We start from the raw sequence: 5,379 nt of genomic DNA on the forward strand, positions 1-5,379 counted from the left end.
ACTCAACCACATCGTATCACTAGCGCTAATAAACAATTGGTATCATCAACGTAATAGTTTAATTTCACACTCGATTAACTACTCGATATCATGAATCTGTCAGTGACACTGAAGGGTTGTTAGAATTGCCTATCTACAGATCGTCATTTACTCCCACTAGGAAGGAATATTGCGTAATTCAGGTTTTCTGTTTTCTGCTTTCAATATATGATATTACATAACACATTATTTAATATTTATTATTACATTTTTACTCCGAATTTTAAAATTTAAACTTTAAAATGATATCTTACAGGGTAGCCAGCGCTAACTCCACCCCGACAACTGTACTACAAGTAATTTTCTAGTAAGATGGGTAGCGTAACTTTCTTAGACATTTAGGTGGCTCTTATTAAGCTTAGTAAGCCGTATGAAGTTAATTCTAGGCAAAGTGTGACATAACTTGGATGGACAGTCTTTTGATTAATGGGGCACACTTTCTAATTGTCACGTTAAAGGGTCTAAGCCATTTTTTTGGCCAAGCGAAATGAAACAAAAAATCATGGACGTACAAATAAACGCAACAAAGATGGAGAAAAAACTTTAGGCCAAAGGCCGGTGATAAAATTTCATTATTAGCCATTTGAGTAAATTTACTACGATTCTCCAACCAAACTGCAAAAGCGTTTGGACGATCGTAGGTCTCTCGACTGGCCACTGAAAACTGAGCTAACACATGTATAGCAACAGTCCTGCCAATAGATGGACGGAGTAGGTTTGACGGAATTAAGTAAAAAACAGCACTTAACGTATTTCCTGTGAGTTTGAATGGTGTATACAGCTGAGAGAAAAACTGCCTGATTAGGAGGTGCACCTAGGACGCGATACCAACCTACACGTAATCTAATCTATATATATAAAAATGAATGTGTGTCTGTTTGTACTCGATAGATTCAAAAACCATACATCCAATCGCCGTGAAAATTTGGGAAATTATTAGGTATATCCCCGGGAAGGTTTTTGCAATTTTTTTTTAAATCAGAGTTGGGGTTCTAGGTGCACTCGAATAAATATCCCAAAAATATCAAAATAACATTTAATTAGTAATATTTGTTGAAAGTGTAACCATGAAAAACAGTTTTTTGCAATTATTAATACGAGAATAAATTATACCGAAGATGGTGGAAAATCCATAAACTAAAAGTACTCAACAATACTATTGACGTTGATAATCGTTGGGTAGTACCATATTCTCCATTACTACTAAAAACGTATAACGCACACATAAATGCTGAGTACTGCAATTCAGTGAAAGCTATAAAATATATTTGCAAATATGTGAACAAAGGAAGCGATACGGCAGTGTTTGGAGTGGAAAATACAACTACATCTAACGATGAAGTCACCCAATATCAACTGGGACGCTTCATAAGTAGCAATGAGGCTGTATGGCGTATTACCTGTATATCATTTTCCATTCATGAACGATATTCAACGGTTGTTCATTTAGCTGTACATCTTGAAAATGGACAGCGTGAGTATTTTACATCAGAAAATGTACGTGCAAGAGCAATGTCACCACCGCCAACAACATTAACTGAATTTTTCACATTATGTAGAAATGCTACCTTTGCAAGGACACTACTGTACTCTGAAGTAGGGGTAATTTTATTGTTAATTTTCATTTCAATGTATTGTATACATTTGGTCATTAATAAATTATGTTTGAGGTATAAAAACTGCCTTTTTGTTCAAACACAGCAACGTGTGAACGGGTACAGCTAGTATTATCTAAACTTACTTCCAATTTTTTGATTAAAAAAAAATCTTGCGTAAAATAAAAAAAAGAAAAGATGGATGTTAAACAAGTTAATCTAAAAGCTGGGATTACCTAAAGTTGTACATTTTTTGTAAAACTTTCAGCTGTTCATAAATATGAGGGGTGCGCCTATTGTAGAAACAATGTTTTTTCTTTTTTTAAGCAAAGCTAACAATAAGTTAGAAATTCAGATCAACAGTAAACTATAAAATATTTCAGTTTATTTGTACTAAAGGAGAGAATTACAATGTTTATGACTAAAATAAAAGGAAGTTCTACATAGGCTTAAAAGTTTTCTAGGAACAAAAACAAAATGAGTTTTATTCTAATTAAATTACTAACGTCACAAACTTGGAAGAACAATGCTTAAACCGCTTTTTAGTTTCCATCACAAACAACAACAAACTTGCTAAACAGAAGGAGGGAATTCATATTTTATATAGTTAAGGTTATAGTGGAGTAGAATGTACATAGTATGTAGTGTAGATGAATATTTCGTTACAGGTTATTTATTCATTTTTAATTTAAGAAGATTGAAAAGGTTTTTTGTTACTTTTTTTTTTGACTTCAAAAACCAATTCTAATTTAATAATCGAATCAAATAAAAGCTGTAAACTTACCGTTAATGTTTTCAAGAAACACTTCAACAAGAAAACAGTTGACAAAACACGATATTCGCTAAAAGAAGCAAGTTTCAACTATAATATTAAGGATTACTGTATGTGTCCGTAAGATGATTTTAGCTAATGTATTTTTTGATGTATGTAAGTAAAAAATGAAATTATTATGACTTATAACCTGAGCTATTAATGTTAGTAATTGAACAGAAAAGTATTTTGAAGAATTTATTAAAGAAGCAAGCTTATCCAAAGTGGAACTTTTATCAAAGAAAGGTTATTGACTAAAAAAAGGAAACCATATACTTTGATTACTAAGAAACTTACAGCATGAGAACTGTACTCGTATTTGGCAGAGATTATCGGCACAAAGCTTACAATTAGCGTCTGGAATAAATTACTAAATTCTGTTATTTCTGGGAAGATGTAGCTGTTTTAGACATTTCTATGGTATCTAGAACAAACAGAAAACAAGGAGTTTAATTTCCCAACACTGTCGATACTGTAAAGTTTTTCTTGTCCTTTTACTAAGAAAGAACTTTACTTACACAACTAGTGCCTGCCACTAGTTATTTTAATAATATGTGGGTTTGTTTAAATAATAAAACTCGCTAAATTTGTAAGTAATAACCTGATTTATTAACACATTACCTTTACTCACATTAACATTTACTATCAACTAACGCTATTCATTACAGTCACCATTTACAACAGTCACAACAGTTTACTGTTACTTATTCACTACGTAACGCCACAAAACTGTTCCACGACTGACCCCTGGTCCACACTGCACCGAATTGCGCTAGACTCAACCGCACTAGCAAAGCTCTACTCACGAACTGACTACCTGCCCAACTGGCTAACACTGAAGCACTCCGTAACACTGACTCTCTCAAAACTATCACTTCCAAAGTGTCTCCCAAAACTGTCTCTCAAAGACTCACTCAAAACTAACTGATTAACACTCGTTAAGAACTCCTTAAAACTCTAAAGACTGACTTCTCCAGCTGTGTCTGCCTCCTTTTAACTGCGTGCCTCCCTCCAACTGGGACTGCCCTCCTCCAACTCTCTGAGCATAAGTTTCCACGCCCTCCTGATGTTCATTGGCTGGAGAAAACATACTGCCACCACCTCAGCTGGGGCCGCCCTCCTCCTACTCTCTGTCTCGCTCCTACCTGTCAATCACTGGCTGGGAAAACACATATGCCACCACCCCAACTGAGGCCTTTTTCTTAGCTGGCTTTTACACAGGTCACTAACTCCTTGAACAATCTAGCCCTTTCCTTTCTAGTTCAGGTAGAGGCCGGCCCTTTTGTCTACCAGTGGTGGCCTGATACCGACTTTGGTCGCTTAACCCCTAGAACAATCTAGGCCTTTCTTCTCTGCCACAGGTAGAGACCGCCCTTTTGTTCACACCGTGGTGGCCTGTTACCGACTTTGGTCGCTCAACCCCTAGAACAATCTAGGCCTTTCTTCTCTGCCCAGGTCAACTTCGTTACAATACTTTTGCAGATACGTATTTTAACTTTGTTTCACTGTCGGCAAGTATAAAATGGTTTTCTAAGAATTTTTGGGCGTGAAATAGAATTAGTCGGGCAATATAATAATAAATGATTTAAGGGATCAACAATAAGTTTTTGGAAGAGCGGGCAATCTTGGTCTGACCGTAAAGTAAGGGTGGAACCGTTAAAAAATTGGTTTAATATATAGCTTGCCGGCAAGCCTCAACTGGCCCACAACTCTTGACTTATTAATATTAAGGAGGTACTGCAAATAAGACTGTGGCTGGTAATAATTAAAGTCTACTGTAGATCGATACTCTGTCTAGATCGCTACTGAGTAAATTGTTTTTAATTTGTCTATAATATTCCTTTTGTTCTTCACAAAATAATTAACATCCAATTTACGGAATAAATGAGGGTCACCTAATGCCTCCGCCCAGGATCTTACAATCGTCACCCAATTGTATTATTGATTAAACTTTCCATCATCACAGCGCTAAGAAGCGTTGCTTTGGCAGTCGGTCTTCTGGAAGAGAAAAAAGTATACCTTACCCCAGTAACTAACAGCCCTTACAAAGACCGGTACACATAACGGAACTCTAACAGTCTCCAACCTTGACATATTGTAAAGTTTTTCCTTTACTACAACTAATGACTGCCACTAGTTAATTTAATTTATGTGGGTTCGTAAAATAATAAAACTCGCTAAACTTATAAGTAGTCTGATTTATTAACACATTAACATTTACTAGCAACTAACGCTATTCATTACAGTTACCATTTACAACAGTCACAACAGTTTACTGTTACTTACTCACTACGTAACGCCACAAAACTGTTCCACGACTGACCACTGGTCCGCACTGCCCCGAATTGCACTAGACTCAGCAGCACTAACAAAGCTCTACTCACTAACTGACAAACTGCCCAACTGGCTAACTCTGAAGCACTCCGCAACACTGACTCTCTCAAAAACTGTCACTTCCAGAGTGTCTCTTTAAACTAACTTTCCAAGACTGACTGACTCCAGCTGTGTCTGCCTCACTTTTAACTGCCTGCCCCCTTCCAACTGTGACTGCCCTCCTCCAACTCTCTGTCTCTCTCTCCAACTCCGCCTGTCTCACTCCCACCTGCCGCTCATTGGCTGAGGAAAACACATACTGCCACCACCCCAACTGGGGCCGCCCTCTTCCAACTCTCTGTCTCACTCCAACTCCATCTGTTTCACTCCAACCTGCCGCTCATTGGCAGGAAAATACAAAATGCCACCAATTTGGAACAATACAAAGTTGTTGTTGCTGTTACAACATATTGCAGAGAGTTATCTTTAAATTTTCCCAGTTAAACTGCTTCAAAGCTTTCTCAGAATCCATTCTGGCGTCGATTTATGCAAAATTTTAAATTGTATCAAAAATTGGAACAAAGCGTTTTAACACTAATGACTCGCAAATTATAGTGCGAG

The sequence above is a fragment of the Rhodnius prolixus genome, unplaced genomic scaffold (genome assembly GCF_049639745.1).
Source record: "Rhodnius prolixus isolate KJV_2025 unplaced genomic scaffold, Rpr scaffold_3, whole genome shotgun sequence".
Lineage (NCBI taxonomy): Eukaryota > Metazoa > Arthropoda > Insecta > Hemiptera > Reduviidae > Rhodnius > Rhodnius prolixus.